The 19,212-nt window shown below is 43.2% G+C and overlaps 1 protein-coding gene across 6 annotated transcripts in view; it reads right to left on the bottom strand.

Moving 5' to 3' along the window:
- ubap2a (ubiquitin associated protein 2a) overlaps window positions 1-19,212 on the bottom strand; it is a 156,024-nt gene that overhangs the window by 134,837 nt on the left and 1,975 nt on the right. The gene's annotated exons all lie outside the window — the stretch shown is intronic.

Genomic DNA, 19,212 nt, shown 5'->3' with positions numbered 1-19,212 from the left:
CTTCCTAGAAGGACAAACAGACCAACAGAGAAGACAAGTCAGACTAGGTGTGTAATGTACAAATGAATCCAATATTGGCACAACTCATTTACCCCAGGGGGACAAGCTAAATTACTTCCAGTGCTTGAACATCAGCACCAGCAAAAAGAGAACTCAGTATACTAGCACAAAAGATGACAGATATTGGAACTAGCCTTCATAAATTATATGCACTAATTCCCAAAATAAGCAGGCTTTTGTTTTTGAAAAAACATGCAACAGGGGTACAAAAAGAACATCCAAGTTCTTTAAAAAGCCCAGGTTTTCACTTTCATATCTACAGTTCTCATGTCACGCAAAGGAAATATTCACAAGTGTCACTGTGTTTAGGGTTACTCATCACCGAGGGAAAAAAATCCTATTCCCTAAACTCAGTTATCCAAAACAAAATAAAACCTAATAAACAAACTATCATTTTTATCTGCAGCTATGGACAAGTTTCAGCTCACATCTGGAAAGACTACATCTCAAGTGCCAAGATAGTTTAATCCCAGCTGTTCTATATCAAATCTTAACATATCAAAGCCATTCCTGAATTAAAGCATCAGAACTCTTGGATACCAGTCTTGGAGGTAAAAAGAATTCAAACTGAAACCCATTAATAATGGAAGAACAAATTGACAGTGCACAACAGCAAGGTAGAGAATTAAAATGACAGGCCATCATAAGCTCAGGGTCATGCTTGCAGATTGAACAGGGGTATTCCACAAAGTGGTCACCCAAGTGCATTTGGTCTCCCAATGCAGAGCATTGAGAGCAGCAAACGCAGTACACTAAATTGAAAGAACCAACCTCTACCTCCCAAATCTGAGCATCATCTCTCCAACATTTCCAACTACCTCCCCAGACTATGATCCCACCACTGAACAATGAGCCATTGTTTCCAGGACCGTCACTAACCTCAACTCCTCCACAGGTCTTCCCTCCATGGCTTTCCATCTCAGTCTCCCATCCCATACAGCCCACTTCTACCTCCTTCCCAAGATCCACAAATAGGACTATCCTTGTAGACCTATCGTTTCAATCAGCTCCTGCCCCATTTCTTTCTATCTCAACTACTTTTTCTCCCCTTACCCTGTCTCTCCCCACCTACATCTGACTCTTCAGATGCCCTACGTTATTTTAACAGTTTCCAATTTATTGGTCCTAACCATTTCCTTTCCACCTGAAACCCTGAGCAAATGTCGCAGACTGAATGGAGGTGTTGCACAAAGCAGTCACCCAATGTGCGTTTGGTCCTCCCCAATGTAGAGGAGACCGCACTGTGAACACTGGCTACAGCACACTAAATTGAAAGAATAAACTTCACTGCTTGAGTTTTTTTTGAAGACTTCATTAATAATAGATTCCAGCATTTTCCCAATGACAGATGTTAGGCTAACTGTCTTGTAGTGCATTTACATTCCTTACTTTTCCCAGTTCTGATAAAAAGTTGTAACATGAAACATTAACTGTTTCTCTCTTCACAGATACTGCCAAACCTGCTGCATATTTCCAGCATGTTATTTTATTCTCTATTATCTAAACTGAGCTTCAGCAGCCTAACCAACAATACAACACAGGCCAATCCTCCCCCTACCCTTAGCGAATTTCACATTTTTCCCATAAACAAGTCACAAGTCACACATCCATAGCAATCCCATCCTCCTAGCTGGAGAGAAATCTGATGGCATGTAGGCTGCAAACAGAAAATAGAAATGAATATGAATACACATACACACCTGTTAAAAAAGATAATCTCAAACATGCATATCTTAAAATAGATTGCTAGCAAGAGATTTACATGACTAGCGTTAGCAAAACTCCAACACTTAAAAACAGCACAAGCCTTTTATCCCTGTATCCACCGACAAAAGGCCACCTTCATTCTTGTGGACAGTGATGTGAATTTGATTATTTGTAAGCCATATTAAAAGGACACACAAAATAATTTTAACCTACAGATTTATCTATAAGCCTCCATCAATGCCTCCAAGAGTAATGAGTATTAAAATTAGACAGATTTCATATAATATTTAATAACATTTGATAACAAAATTAAGCGCAACATGAATTCAAAATTCCTATCTGTAAAAGCCACCACAGCATTTTCCCAGCCCACCATCTAAATCCCTTCAGGGCTGTGTCCCTTCTTGTACATTCCAGTTTTCCAATTTCAGCTTTCTGCCCCACCACTGGTGCCAAAACCTTCAATCACCTGATCCTGTCTGGAATTTCACCCTAAACATCTAAGCCTCCCTCAATCTTTAACATGGCAGTATAAAGTTAATGGCATTAGACTAGCAACTGTGAAACTGAGTTAAATCCGTCATGTCAAGTTATAAAAACAAAATTCAATAATCTGGTAATCTGTGCACAAACAAGAAAAATAACAAGGGAAGCTTCAGGGCTGTTATAAAAATTGGACTGGTTCATTGGTATGCTTTGAGGGAGTATTCCCACCTGTTTTAGTCTACAGATGACTGAGCTACATTACGGTTGAATCTTAATGCTCTCTGAACTGTTTAAATATTAGAAGGTAAAATTAAGAAACAGAAAATGCTTGAAATAGTCAAGTCAGGTAGCACTAATGCAGAGAGAAACAGCTAACATTTCAGATTGATGATCTTTTGTCAGAACTAGGGAAGTTAGATTCAGCATTTTTAGAGAGAGAGGGGGGGAAAAGGGAAAGCAAAAGGAAAGTCTGTGATAGGCTATTCCCAGATGCACACACCAAAACAAACATCAACTGCAGCTGGAAGATTATCATCTTGGTGAAAGGCACTCTTTGGTCTGTCCAAAATTTGCTGGTTTTCCAGTGCAAAAAGTTGACCCCGACCAAGCATTGCAGACTGGCACGTTCCAACGTCCAGGACTACAAGCTGAGGGACGCACTAAAGCTTGGGGCAGCTGCCGCACAGGCGCAATGGGGAAAGGTCGCTAAGGCCTTTCTGTCATAGTGCTGGGAATTCTATAGACTCCTCAGGCTCTACAACTCAAAGATTGTATGTAGTGAATACTAAATGTATCATAATTGTATTGAAGCACCTCAAAGTGCAACATGATGTATGCCGATAACTCAAATATCATGGCACTGACTGTCTGAAATGACCACATTGAAATGACTGCAATATTCATTGATTGTATTGAAGCACCTCATCATCCATGTGTAAAAGTTGAATATGATTGCACTTTTTTTGATGGCCATTTAGAAATGTTTTGTAATGTTCTTCCAGATATTTTATGAATAAAGTATATTTTTCCCAAAAAAAAAGACATCTTTCTCGCCACAGTTGCTATCAGACTTGCTGAGTTTTTCCAGCAATTTTTGTTTTTGAATCAGTACTCCATGTTGAACACCACTTGGAGGAAGCACCGAGGGTGGCAAGGGCAGTGAATGTACTCTGGGTGGGGGACAACAATGCCCATCACCAAGAGTGGCTCAGTAGCACCACTATTGACCAAGCCACAAAGGACATAGATGCTAGGCTGGGTCTGCTGCAGGGGGTGAAGGAACCAAGAGGGAAAAACATACTTGACCTCATCCATATGAATCTGTCCACTAAAGCATTGGTAGGAGTGACCACCACCAATCTTTGTGGAGACGAAGTCCCATCTTCACATTGAGGATACCCTCCAGCGCAATGTGTGGCACTACCATCATGCTTTTTGGGATAGATTTCAAACAGATCTAACAAAATTGGACATCCATGAGACGCTGTGGGCCATCAGCAACGGAACTGCACTCAACCACAATCTGTAATCTCATGGGTGGAACATCCCCTACTCTCCAATTACCAAGCCAGGGGATCAACCCTGGTTCAATCAAGACTGCAGGAGGGCACGCCAGGAGCAGCACCAGGCATAGCTAAAAATGGGGTTTCAACTTGGTTAAGCTACAAGAGTAAGAGGCGACTTGGTTGAAACATAAAAGATTCTAGGGGTCTTAACGGGCTGGAAGTGAAGAGGATGTTTCCTCTTGTGGGAGAATCTAGAACTAGGGGTCGCTGTTTAAAAATAAAGAGTCGCCCATTCAAAACAGATGAGGCAAAATTTTTTGCACTGAGGGTCGAGTTTTTGGAATTCTTACTGAAAAAGTGGAGGAAGCAGAGTCTTTGAATATTTTTAAGGCAGAGATGGATAGATGCTTGGTAAGCAAGGGGGCGATAGGCTATCGGGGAGGTGGTAGGTGGGATGCAGATTTGAAGTTACTATCAGATCAGCCATGATCCTTTTAAATGGCAGAGCAGGCTCAAGGGGCTGAATGGCCTACTCCTGCTCCTTGTTCGTATGTGCCAAACAGCATAAGCACACGACAGACATAGCTAAGCAAGTCCACAAACAATAAACTACATCGAAGCTTGACAGTCCTGCCGCATCCAGTTATGAATGGTGGTGGAGAATTAAACAACTCACTGGGGGAGTGGCTTCACAAATACCTCCATCCTCAATGATGGGTGAGCACAACACATCAGTGCAGAAGATGAGGTTGAAGCATTTGCAACGACCTTCAGCCAGAAATGCCAAGTGGATGATCCACCTTGGCCTCCATGCAAGTCCCCAGAATCAGATGCCAGTCCTCAGTCAATTCAATTCACTCAACATGATATCAAGAGACGGTTGAAGGCACTAGATGCTGCAAAGGCTATGGGCCTTGACAATATTCCGGCAACAGTACTGAAGATTTGTGGACCACAACTTGTCACACCCCTAGCCAAGCTGTTCCAGTACAGCTCCAATACTAGACTACACAGCAATGTGGAAAATTGCCCTGGTATGTCATGTACACAACAAGCAGGGCAAATCCAACAGAGGGAGGTAGTGAGAAGTAACTGAGAAGCATTCTGGGAGAAGTCAGCGCAGTCACCGCAACTCAGAAGGGGATCGAGGAGGACCCACTATCAAACAGAATAGCCCCAAACATTACATTGCTGTAGTGTTTCCATCCCTCCCTCCTCCTCAAACCAAAATAAAGAGAGAGGGAGAGGCAGTACCTTCAGGAGTGCACCAGACCTGCGAGGGACACTCTTCTGAAAATGGATTTTTAAAAAAAGCAGCTGATAGGTGAAAAAATCCCAGTGAGTTTTTTTTTCAATCCATTAAAGTAATTTATTGCTTAATACTAAGGTAGGAGCTTAAAAAAAAGGTATAGAGTAGTACTGTACAAGTATAATTAGTCAAGAAACAAGATTCCTAGCTAACATAAATAAGGCCCAGAGTTAGCATATTTTTTAAGGGAGCAACTAGCTTAATTGAGAGGGACGTCATGGCCATAAGACCATAACAACTAGGAGCAGGAGTAGGCAATTCAGTCCCTCGAGCCTGCCCCGCTATTCAATCTCAATGGCTGATCTCATGTCTGCCTCAACTCAAATTTCCCGTCCTCTCCCCATAACCTTTCAACCTGTTACTAATTAAAAATCTGTTTATCTCCTCCTTAATTGTGTGCAGTGTCCCAACATCCACTGCATGTTAAGGTAGCGAATTCCACAGATTCACGACCCTTTGAGAAAAATAATTCCTCCTCATATCTGATTTAAATCTACCACCCCTTAGCCTAAAACTATGGTCTCTCGTTCTAGAATGCCCCACAAGGGGAAACATTCACTCCACATCTATGCAGGAGAACTCAGACCCGTGATAAGCTCCTGCTGCAGGATGTGGGAAATGCGTGACGCTTCCAGTGTCTCTCGTGACCATGTGTGCGGAAGGTGTGTCCAAATGCAGCTTCTAGCTAACCGGATTTCGAAGATGGAGCGGTGGGTGGACTCGATGTGGAGCATCTGCGATGCTGAGCAAGTCAATAGCACGGTTAGAGAGGTGGTCACACCGCAGGTGAAGATTGCACAGGCAGAAAGGGAATGGGTGACCATCAGGAACTGTAAAAGACTCAGGAAAGTAGTGTAGGAGTCCCCTGTGGTCATCCCCCTCTCTAGCAAATATACCGCTTTGGATACTGTGGGGGGGGTGGGGACGGCCTCTCAGGGGAAAGCAGCAACAGCCAAGTTCACGGCACCGTGGGTGGCTCTGCTGCTCAGAGGGACGGGAGGAAAGCACGTGGCAGGGCTATAGTGATAGGGGATTCAATAGTTAGGGGCACAGACAGACGCTTCTGTGGCCGCAAACGTGAATCAGGGATGGTAGATTGCCTCCCTGGTGCCAGGGTCCAGGATGTCACAGAGCGGCTGCAGGACATTCTGGGAAGGGAAGTAAACAGCCAGTGGTCATGGTGCACATAATTTACCTGTGTCGTTGGTACCAAAGGGATGAGGACCTGCAAGCTCAGTACAGGAAGTTCGGAGATAAGTTAAAAAGCAGGACCTTAAATGCAGTAATCTCAGGACTACTCCCAGTTCCACATGCTAGCGAGAGCAGGAATAAGAGGAGAGATGGTGTAGCTGGGAGGGATTCAGATTTTTGAGGCACTGGGACCGGTTCTGGGGAAGGTGGAACCTGTACAAACCGGACGGGCTGCACCCAGGCAGAGCTGGGGCCAATGTCCTTGCTTTTGCTAGTTCTGTTGGGGAGTATTTAAACTAGTGTGGCAGGGGGATGGGATCCCAGGAGTAGGATCAGATAGGTCAGATTCAGATCAGAAAAATGGAGGTAGAACATTAGCTACAGACATTGTGATAGACATAGGAAATTGACAGGGTTAAGCTGTTTATATTTCAATGCAAGGAGTATTACAAATAGGTAGATGAGTTAAGGGCACAGGTAGACACATGGCAGCAGGATGTCATTGCTCTAACAGAGACCTAGCTAAAGGAGGGACAAAACTGGCAGCTTAATATCCCTGGTTATAGAGTCTTCAGACACGATAGAGTAGGAGATAAAAAAGAGGGGGGGGGGTTAGCACTAATGGTTAAAGAATCAATTCCAGTTGTGAGAAGGGATCATATACTAAATGAGTCAACAAACGAGGCTTTATGGATTGAGCTTAGAAATAAAAAAGGGGCAGTCACTCTATTAGGAGTATTCTATTGATCCCCAAATAGTGAAAGGGAAATAGAAGAACAAATACATAGCAAATTTCTGCTTGTAAGAACAAGAGGGCAGTAAGAGTAGGAGACTTGAACTATCCTAATATCAACTGGGATTCAAACAGTATAAGGGGCACTGGGGGAGAAAAATTCATGCAGTGTGTCCAGGAAAATTTTTTCAACCAATTAGTGAGAAACCCAACAAGAGATGCAATTCTAGACCTAGTCTTGGGGAACGAAGAAGGGAAAGTGGGTGATGTGACAATTGGCAACCATATAGCGGACAGTGATCATAATTTAGTTAAATTTAGCATTACCATGGAAAAGGACAGAGATAAGGCCGGAGTAAAAGTCTTGAACTGGGGGAAGGCAAATTTTGCAGAAACGAGAAGGGACTTGTCCAAGGTGGACTGGACTAGACAGAACTGCTGGAGGATAAAACAGTGGAAAGCACTAAAAAGTAAGATCCTAATTGTACAAAGTAGACATGTCCCCTACAAAAATAAGAGTGGTACAGCCAAATCTAGACCTCCCTGCTTGTCTAGAGGGATACAGGGGAAGATCAAACAGAAAAAGAAAGCGTACGATAGGCACAAAGAACTAAGCACTGCAGATAGCCTAGACATATATAGGAAGTGCAGGGACAAAGGAAATAATGAAATAAGGACATCAAAGAGAGGGCATGAAAAAAGATTAGCAAGTAAAGTTAAAGATAATGCAAAGGTATTTTACCAATGCATTAATGCCAAAAGGTTAGTTAAAGAAAAAGCGGGACCTATCAGAGAAGAAGATGAAAACTTGTGTGTAGATGCAGAGGCTGTGGGAAGGGTTTTGAATGAATGTTTTGTCTCCATATTTACAAAGGGACGATGTAGATATAGTAGTCCAGGAGGAACACTGCAAGATATTGGACGGGATGGTCATAAACAGAGGGGAAGTACTTGAAGGGCTGAAATCCTTGAAAGTGGATAAGTCACCAGGGCCAGATGGATTGTTTCCAAGGCTGCAGAAGGAAGTCAGGGAGGAGATAGCAGATGCTCTGAGGATGATTTTCCAATCTTCACTAGATACAGGGGAGGTACCAGAGGACTGGAGAAATGCAAACATAGTTCCATCGTTTAAAAAGGGATCAAACGAAATGCCAAACAATTATAGGTCAGTTAGTCTTACATCGCTGGAGCAAATTAGTAGAATCAATCATGAGAGACAGGATTAACTGTCATGTGGAAAGGCATGAACTAGTCAGGGATGGTCAGCATGGATTTGTTAAAGGGAAGGTCTTGCCTCAAAAATTTGATTGAATTCTTTGAGGAAGTGACAAGAAGGGATGATGAAGGTAGTGCAGTGGATGTTGTGTACATGGATTTTAGCAAGGCATTTGACAAGGTCCAACATGGCAGATTGGTCAGGAAAGTGAAAGCCCATGGGATTCAGGGTAATGTGGCAAACTGGATAAAAGATTGGCTTTGTAACAGGAAACAAAGGGTAATGGTCAATGGATGCCCTTGAGAATGGAAAGTTGTCTCGAGTGGTGTTCCACAGAGCTTGGTGTTGGGACCCTTGCTGTGTTATATATTAACAAGTTGGACATGAACTTGGTGGGGCACAATTTGCAGATGACACAAAAGATTGGCCGAGTAGTGGATAGTGTAGAGGATAGCCATAATCTCCAAAACGATATAGATGGGCTGGTGGAGTGGGTGGTAAAGTGGCAGATGGATTTTAACATAGAGAAGTGTGAGGTCATACATTTAAAGAGGTCAAACACTTACAGGGATTACACAATAAATGGCAATATACTAAGAGGGGTAGGTGAAGTGAGAGATCTTGCCGTACAAGTACACTGGTCCTTGAAGGCAGCAGTTCAAGTAGACAAGGTTGTAAAGAAGGCATATGGAATGCTCTCCTTCATTAGCAGAGGTACAGAATATAAAAGTAAGGATATTATGTTGGAATTGTATAAAACACTGGTGAGGCCACAATTGGAGTACTATGTGCACTCTGGTCACATCATAGAAGGACGTTATAGCTCTGGAGAGAATGCAGAGCAGATTTACAAGAATGAGGTCAGAGTTAGAGAAGTGTAGCCACGAGGAGAGATTGGATAGGTTGGGCTTATTTTCCTTAGAACAAAGAAGGCTGAGAGGTGACTTGATTGAGGTGTACAAAATTATGAGGGGAATAGATAAAGTGGACAGGATAAATTTGTTTCCCTTGGTGGAGAATTCTAGAACATAGATTCAAGATAAGTGGCAGAAGGTGTATGGGGAGGACATGAGGAAGAACTTTTTTTTTTAAACACAGAGGGTAGTGGATGTCTGGGATTCGCTGCCCAAGTTGGTGGTAGAGGCATAAACTCTACTCTTTTTAAAAAGTACCTGGATCTGCACCTAAAGTGCTGTAAGCTGCAGGGCTATGGGCCGGGTGCAAGAAGGTGGGATTAGAAAGGGCACCAGGGTGTCCTCAGGCTGGCATGGACAAGATCGGCTGAACGGCCTGCTTCGGTGCTGTAACTTTCCTATCGTTTCTAAATCCAACCTGGCCCAATTACTGCCCCATCAGTCAACTCTCCGTCATCAGTATAGTGATGGAAGGGTCAACACCACTGTCCACAATCCTCCAGTCTGAAAAATGACAATTACCACAACTGGCTGTTTCTTGTCCTTAAGCCTTGTTTTTTAATCCAAGCTGATAATGACCCTCCTATTCCACGAGCCTCAATTTTGTTAACCAGCCTGTTATGCAGAGCTTAATGCTTTCTTCATATTAATGTAGACAATACCCATTGCATGCCTGTTCACTGACAGTGTGGATAGGGTCTTCTGATCTGGCCAGTGGCCAGGGACCGGAGAGTGTGACTATGAGTGATGCAGGTAAAAGGGACCCAGAAGGCAAGAGCACAAGCCTCTGCAATTTTCAATCGGTTTGAGGTTCTCTGAGCTTGTTTGGAGGAGAGTGGGGTCTGCAGGGTAGATAAGCAAACTGACCATGGCACTATGGTATAGGAAGCCATTCAAGTGGTGGGGGGGAGAGCAAAAAGGAATGTAGACAGTATAGTAACAGGGATTGACACTGTTTTCTGTAGCAAAGAGCAAGAGTCCAAGCGGCTTTGTTGCCTACCCTGTGCCAGGGTGCAGGACATCTGCTCGGCTGGAGAGGAACTTGCAGTGGGAGGGGGAGGATCCAGCGGTCGTGAAATGGTGGCTCAGTTAATTAATGATGGCATTATTACATTAGAGGGGGATGATCCAAGTTCAGGAAACCAGGATATAAAAGAGGTTTCGGTTGAGAAAAAGGAATGATAAAGGCAAGGAATAACTTGTGGGAGTGGTGTACAGGCTCCTAATTGTAACTGCACAGTAGGACAGAGTTTTAAAAGAGACAATGGTAGCTTACCAGAAATACAGCAATAATCATAGGGGATTTTAATCTACATATAGACTGGAAAAATCAGATGGACAAAGGTAGCATATTTGAGGAGTTCAGAGAATGTTTTCAGGATAGTTTCTTTGGACAGAATGTTCACGAGCCAACCAGTGAGCAGGCTATACTAGACCTGGTATTGAGCAATGAGAAAGGATTAATTGATAACTTACTAGTGAAGGGTCCACCCCCGCCCCCCACCTCCTCCCTAGGTAGCAGTGAGCAAAATATGGTTGAATTTTACATTCATTTTGAGGGAGAAACGAGTGCTTCCAAGACTTGTATTTTAAACTTAAATAAGGGCAATTACGAAGGCAGAGCCAGCTGAAGTGAACTGGCAAAAGAGGTTAAGGGATAGGTCAATAGAAGTTCATTTGCAGACATTTAAGGGGATATTTCAGAATACACAGAATATATACATTCCAAAGAGAAAGAAAAAATCCTGAGGGGAGGGCCCACCAACCGTGGTTAACTAAAAATTAAAGACAGTATCAAACTTAAAGAAAAAGCACATAATTATACAAAGACAGGTGGTAGGTCAGAAGATTGGAAAGAATATGAAGAACAGCAAAGAATGGTAAAAAGATTAATAAGAAGGGAAAAATTAGAGTATGAGAAAAAGCTAGCTAGTAATATAAAGATAATAAGAGTTTCTATAAATATTTAAATAAGCAAATTGTTAACAAAGTGATCATTGGGCCTATACAAAGAACATTTGAGGAATTGATAATGGAAAGTAGGGAGATGGCAGATGAAACTAAACAGGTATTTTTGATTCGGCCATCACTATAGAGGACAAAAGTAACATCCCAGAAATAGCTATAAATTAGGAGATGGAAGAGAGGGAGGAACTCAGGAAAATTACAAATCACCAGGGAAGTGGTAATGAGCAAACTGTTGGGGCTGCAGGCTGACAAACCTCCAGGTCCGGATGGACTTCACCCTAAGATCTTGAAAGCGGCTAGTGAGATAGTTGATACATTGGTTTTAATTTTCCAAAATTCACTAGATTTGGGAAGGCTCCACATTAGATTAGAAAATATAACTCCTTTATTCAAAAAGGGAGGGAGACAGAAAGTAGGAAACTATAGGACAGTTAGCCTAACATCTGTCATAGGGAAAATTTTAGAAGCTATTATTAAAAGATGTTATAGCAGGGCACTCAGAAAAATTCAAGGCAATCAAGCAGAATCAACATGGTTTTGTAAAAGGGAATTCATGTTTAAACAATTTATTGGAGTTCTTTGAAGGTGTCACATGTGCTGTGGATAAAGGGGAACCGGTGGATGTACTGTATTTAGAGTTCCAGAAGACATCTGATAAAGTGCCACATCAAAGGTTATTGCAGAAAATAAAAGCTCATGGTGTAGAGGGCAACATTTTGGCATGGATAGAAGACTGACTAGCTAAAGCTAGAGTTAGCATAAACGGATGGTTTTTCTGGTTCGCAGGGTGGGACGAGTGGTAAGTCGCAGGGATCAGTGCTGGGGCCTCAACTTCTTACAATTTATAAAAATGACATGGATGAAGGGACCGAAGGAAGGGTTGCTAAATTTGCTGACGATACAATAGGCAGGAAAGTAAATTGTCAGGACATAAGGAGGCTACAAAGTGACATAGATAGGTTAAGTGAGTGGGCAAAGATCTGGCAAATGGAGTATTATGTGGGCAACTGTGAAATTATTAATTTGGCAGGAAGAATAAAAAAAGTTTATTATCTAAGTAGCAAGAGATTGCAGAGCTCAGATTCAGAGGATCTGGGTGCCTTACAGCATGAATCACAAAAGATTACTGTGCAGGTACAGCAGGAAAACTGATAGAATGTTACCATGTATTGTGAGGGGAATTGATTACAAAAGTAGGGAGGTTATGCTTCAGTTGTACAGGACATTGGTGAGACCACATCTGGAGTACTGTGTACAGTACTGATCTCATTTAAAGAAAGAGGTAAATGCGCAAGCAGTTCAGGGGAGGTTTACTAGACTAATACCAGGAATGGGCAGGTTGACCTATGCGGAAAGGTTGGACGTGCTAGGCTTGTATCTACTGGAATTTAGAAAACTAAGACGTGACTTAATTTAAACCTTTAAGCTCCTGAGGGGTCTTGATAGGATGGATGTGGAGAGGATGTTTCCTCTTATGGAAGAATCTAAAACTAAGAGGTCGTTCATTTAAGACAGATGAGAAGAATTTTTTTCTCAGAGGGTTGAGAGTCTTCAGAACTCTCTTCCTCAAGAGGCGGTGGAAGCAGCGTCTTTGAACATTTTCATGGCAGAGCTAGATAAATTCTTGAATAACAAGGGAGTGAAAGGTTATCGGGGTAGGTAGGAATGTGTGTTGAGGTTACATTCAGATCAGCCATTATCTTATTAAATGGCGAAGAAGGCTCGAGGGGCTGTGACCTATTCCTGCTCCTAATTTGCATGTCCAGCCAGGATCACTCAGCTCCAGGCCTCATTACAGCCTTGGTCCAAATGTGGACAAAAGAGCTGAACTCCAGAGGGGAGGTGAGAGTGACTGCCCTTGATATGAACCAGCATTTGACCGAGTGTGGTGTCAAGGAGTTTTAGCAAAACTGGAATCAATGGGAATTTGGGAGGAGTGGCGGGGAGCTGTGAACTCTCTGCTGGAGTCATATCTAGCACAAATGAAGACATTTGCGGCTATTAGAAGTCAATCATCTCTGCAGGAGTTTCTCAGGGTAACGTCCTAGGCCCAAAGATCTTCAGTTGCTTCATCGATGACCTTCTTTCCATCATAAGGTCCGAAGTTGAGATAAACTCAGCAGGTCTGGCAGCATCGGCGAAGAAAAGAGTTGACGTTTCGAGTCCTCATGACCCTTCAACAGAACTGATCTTTCTTTACAAGGAGAGGGAAATATAAGCTGGTTTAGGATGTGGGGTGGTGGGCAGAAGTGGAGGGGGGGGTGTTAGGATAGGAGCAGATCATCAAAAGATGTCATAGACAAAAGAACAAAAGAACACAGAGGTGTTGAAGTTGGTGATATTATCCAAATGAATGTGCTAATTAAGAATGGATGGTAAGGTACTCAAGGTACAAAGTTTGGGTCATTCTTGCAGACGCCTCCCTGTCGCTTGCCATTTTAACACTCCACCCTGCTCTCTTGCCCACATGTCTGTCCTTGGCCTGCTGCATTGTTCCAGTGAAGCCCAACGCAAACTGGAGGAACAGCACCTCATCTTCCGACTAGGCACTTTACAACCTTCCGGACTGAATATTGAATTCAACAACTTTAGGTCTTGAGCTCCCTTCTCCATCCCCACCCCCATTCTGTTTCTTCCCCCTTCCTTTTGTTTTTTTTCCCAATAATTTATACAGATTTTTCTTTTCCCACCTATTTCCATTATTTTTAAATCTTTTATGCTCCCCCACCCCCATTAGAGTTGTACCTTGAGTTCCCTACCATCCATTCTTAATTAGCACATTCGTTTAGATAATATCACCAACTTCAACACCTGTGTTCTTGTATCTGTGACATCCTTTGATGATCTGCTCCTATCCTAACACATCCCCCTCCACTTCTTCTTCCTCCCACCCACCCACCTTAAACCAGCTTATATTTCCCTCTCCTTGTAAAGAAAGATCAGTTCTGTTGAAGGGTCATGAGGACTCGAAACGTCAACTCTTTTCTTCTCCGCCGATGCTGCCAGACCTGCTGAGTTTTTCCAGGTAATTCTGTTGTTTTGGATTTCCAGCATCCGCAGTTTTTTGTTTATCACCGAAGTTGAGATGTTCACTGATGATTGCATAATTGCACTATTCAAGGCACCTGATACTGAAGTCGTCAGTGTCAAAAAGACCTCGACAATATCTAGGCTTGGGCTGACAAGTGTGGCATGAATGTTACTTGGCACAAGTGCCAGGCAATGACTATCGCCAACAAGAGAGAATCTAACCATTGCCCCTTGACACCGCCACCAAGCCACATACCATCCCGACTTGGAACTATAACCGCCATGCCTTCAGTCGCTGGGTCAAAATCCTGGAACTCCCTCCCTAACAGCACTGCGGGTGTACCTACACAACATGGACTGCAGTGATTCAAAAAGGCAGCTTACCACCATCTTCAAGGGCAATTAGGGATGGCAATAAATACTGGCCTAGCCAGTGATACCCACATCCCATGAATAAAAATACAGGATCGCAAAATGCAATTGTCAAATAACTCAGATGGCACATTCATCACTCACAATGGGACTGAATTACAGATCTCAGCTGAACTTGCCTGAGAGCACAGGCCCAAGGGAAAAACACAGTTCATGCATTCATTTCTGATCATATGCCATTATTTTTGCTTAAAGGCACATGGGAAGGGAATCATCCATCTTTGGTGCCCCAGCCTACAGTTAATAGCTTGCCAAGATTTAGTCTAGGCTTATATAGAAACTTGCCAATGAGGTACTACAAGGAAGCCAACAGCCATGAAATTGTAAGATAACACATTCATAATGTGATACCCAAGAATGAAATTTGACCCTTCCATAAACAGATCTAAAAAAAAAATCTCTCCAACCCCCACGAGTATTATGCACAGGCAAGTTACTTCCTTTTGCAATACAATTACAGAATAGCATTTACAACAGATCAACTGGAGAGTGTAATTTACGGGGGGAGATCCTCCCTGGATGACTGGAGATCAAACCAAAATGAAAGAAAAAGGAGACAGAAAGCAGACATGAAAATGAAACAGGGTGCAGCGTACTGCAGCAGTTCAAGAAGGCAGCTCACCACCACCTTCAAGGGCACACAAATCTTCTTTCAAAGTATAAAGAGTAAAAAGATAGTCAGAGGAAGGTGGATATGATGAGAGGTTGAAAATGGGTGGCTGAGATGCAAAAAGACTGGCAGCAGCAAAATTGTATTCAACCACAATCTGTAACCTCCAGCCTGGCATGTCCCTCACTCTACCATTACCATCAAGCCAGGGATCAAGTGTGCAGGAGAGCATTCCAGGAGCTGCACACACCTAAAAATGAGGTGCCAACCTGGTGAAGCCACAAAGGACTGCATGCATGCTAAAAAGAAGCAGCATGCAGCAGACAGAGCCAAGTGATCCCACAACTAACAGGTCAGGTCAAAGCTCTGCAGTCCTGCCTCATCCAGTCATGGTTCAATTTGTTCATGGAATGCTGGCTAGGCCAGCATTTATTGCCCACCCCTAATTGCCGTTGAAGATGGTGGTGAGCTGCCTTATTGAACCACAGCAGCCCATGTGGTGTAGGTACACCCAGTACCGGGAGGGAGGTCCAGGATTTTGACCCAGCAACAGTGAAGGAACGACAATATATTTACTCTTTAATTCCATTACCTTTATGCCACTATCAGCATGTTCTTTAGTCTTTAACACTACCATTAACACTCCTTGTCTTGTGTCCATGACATCTTTGTTAAATCTCTCCTGAGCTCCCACCGATCCCTGACCTATTTTGTTCCAATTTGTGCACAGTAAGTCGCAAAGATTTTTTAAAGCAATGCAGATGTAGGGATAAATATTGGCCAGGCCATCAGGGAGAACTCCCCTGTTCTTCAAAATTGTGCCATGGAATCTATTACACTACCTGAGAAGGCAGACACAACCTCGCTTTAACCATCTCACCTGTCCAATGGTACCTCCAAAAAAATGGAGCACTCCCTCTGGACTGTACTGGAGTGCCATCCTAGATTGTTTGTTCAAGTCCCTGCAGTGGGACTTGAACTCAATCTCCTGACTATTGAAGCAAGCGTGCTATCCACTGAACCAAAACAATGCTGTCAAAGACTGGAAAGGAGCAAAATAAATAGGAGGTACTTAAAGACTGATAATACGCAAAGCAGAAAAGACACCCAGTTTAAATGGGATGCAATCCAGATTGTTGAGGGAAGCAAGAGTGGAAGTAGCAGCAGCTCTGCCCACAATCATTCATATTCCTTGATATACGAGTGGTAGCTAATGACTGGAGGACTACTAATGTACATACCTTTCAGGAGGCCATGAGAGACAGAGACATACTTTCACCAAGTGAGTTATGATCAGGACTGCATTGGCTAAAAGTGAGGTGGAAGCAGATTCAATAACTTTAAAAAGAAAAATGGTGTACATACTTACAGGAACTAAACTGTAAGGGTAATGAAAAGGGGGAGTGGGGGTAACCAGATAGCCCTTTCAAAAAGCAACACAGCATGATGCTGCCTTCTGTGCTGCACACTTCTATGAGTATCACTGACACCAATATGATTCTCAGAAACCAGGCATTCCAGCCAGCTTCTTTGCCAAAATATAATATTGAATACGCCTGGCGCAAAGACTTACCCTGCTTCACTTCAATTTACTGCATTAAATGTGATTCAGACAAATTGTATTCATTGAGGAAGCCATTACACATAACTTTAATAGGAACTGGATAATTCAAATAGCGATTTAAATCAAGTGAATATTCTCAAAATGTACTTCTATACAAATTGCTAAGTGTCAAAATTGTTACGATAAACATAGAAAATAGGAGCATGAGAAGGCCATTCGGCCCTTCGAGCCTGCTCCCCCATTCATGATCATGGCTGATTATCCAACTCAATAGCCTGCTCCCACTTTTTCCCCATATCCTTTGATCTCTTTCGCCCCAGGAGCTATATCCAACTCCTTCTTGAAAACGAACAATGCTTTGGCCTCAACTACTTTCTGTGGTAGTGAATTCCACAGGCTCACCACTCTCTGGGTGAAAAAATTTCTCATCTCAGTCCTAAATGATCTACCCCGCATCCTCAGGCTGTGACCTCTGGTTCTGGACTCCCACACCATCGGGAACCTTCCTGCATCTACGCTGTCTAGACCTGTTAGAATTGTATAGGTTTCTATGAGATCCCCCCTCATTCTTCTGAACTCCGGCGAATATAATCCTAACTGACTCAATCTCTCATCATATGTCAGTCCCACCATCCCAGGAATCAGTCTGGTAAACCTCCGCTGCACTCCCTCTTTCGCAAGAAAATCCTTCCTCAGATAAGGAGACCAAAACTGCACACAATATTCCAGGTGTGGTCTCACCAAGGACCTGTACAATTGCAGCAAGACAGCCCTGCTCCTATACTCAAATCCTCTCGCTATGAAGGCCAACATACCATTTGCCTTCTTTATCGCCTGCTGCACCTGCATGCTTAACTTCAGCGACTGGTGTACGAGGACACCCAGGTCTCGTTGCACATTCCTCTCTCTCAATTTATAGCCACTCAGATAATAATCTGCCTTCCTGTTTTTGCTACCAAAATGGATAATCTCATTTATCTACATTGTACTGCATCTGCCCACTCACTTAGCTTGTCAAAAGCACACTGAAGCATCTCTGCATCCTCCTCACAGCTCACCCTCCCACCCAGCTTTGTCTCAGCTGCAAATCTGGAGATATTACATTTAATTCCCTCATCTAAATCATTAATATATATTGTGAATAGCTGGGGTCCCAGCACCAATCCCTGTCGTACCCGACTAGTCACTGCCTGCCATTCGGAAAAAGACCCATTTATTCCTACTGTTTCCTGTCTGCCAACCAGTTTTATATCCAATCTCAATACACTACCCCCAATCCCATGCACTTTAATTTTAAAAAGTTTAGACATGTACAGGCTTTTCTACCTCGTTTACCTGTCAGGTTTTCTCTCCTCCCCTTAATACTCTTCTCCGGTTGTCCCTTGGGGTCGAGGATGGCTTGTTTCCTCTCTAGTTCAAAGGGGTCCGAGTGGCTTTTAAGCCCAATTGTGAAAGAAATCATAGAAGGTTTATAGCCCAGAAAGAAGACATTTGGCCCATCACATCCGCACTGGCTGAAACACAAGTCACCTGGCCTAATCCTACTTTCCAGCATTTGGTCTATAGCCCTGCAGTTTGTCACTTCAGGTGCAATCTGCAGACTCTTGTCACATGTGGAACAAGGATACTTTGAAGGTGGGGTAGCTGAGCTGTTGGGAGGTTTGGGCACTCGATCCACCTCCACTTTGCAATTTCCCGATCAAGTGTCTCAATGCCTTCAGCGTCTTTCCAAATGAACATTCATTTTGTGAGTACCTGACAAGTAACCAACTGTGAATCAGCAAGAATATTTGACCTTTTAAGAGAATGAGAGGACAACATTCCTAAAGCATTTCTGTTGTCCTCCTGGGAGCCTCCTGCCATGACTGAATTCAGAGTGGAGCAGCTGTTTCCAGAGTCTGGTGTGGGGCACACAAACTACATACTGCCCAGCAGATCTGGTTTTGATGATTAGCCTCTCTATGCTCAGCACGTTGGCTCAGGAGAGGACGTTGCTGGTGAATTGACTTTCTTGCCACTTCATTTGGAAGGTCTTGGGAAGGCACCATTGGTGGTACTTCTCCTGTGCTTTAAGGTGCCTGCTGTAGGTTGTCCAAGTCTCTGAAGCATATAGACTTACAGGTTTGAGATTCTGGTCCTCAAAATGTCCTTTTCCTCAGTTGGGTGAAGGCTTAGCTGGCAGATTGGAAACAATGAAAAGTTTCATCATCTATGCCTGGCTTCATCAAGAGGAGCTCCCAACACAAGGAAAATAGTCCACATTTTCCAGAATTTCACCACTGAACTTAATAGATGGGAGGAGGTGGTGTTTTGCGGGAGTTGGTTGGAAGACGACCTTAGATTCGTGGATGTTTAGTCAAAGGCCCATTTTCTCATATACTGTGGGGGGTGCGACAATGACCTGGATCTCAGTGAAAACAAACTCACCTCAAAGATTCAGCATTCAAGTCCCACTCCAGGTCTCAAGCACAAAAATCAAGACTAATA

This window comes from Carcharodon carcharias, chromosome 1 (assembly GCF_017639515.1).
Source record: "Carcharodon carcharias isolate sCarCar2 chromosome 1, sCarCar2.pri, whole genome shotgun sequence".
Lineage (NCBI taxonomy): Eukaryota > Metazoa > Chordata > Chondrichthyes > Lamniformes > Lamnidae > Carcharodon > Carcharodon carcharias.
The sequence above is the reverse complement of the archived record's forward strand: the minus strand, read 5'-3'. Positions and strand labels throughout refer to the sequence as shown.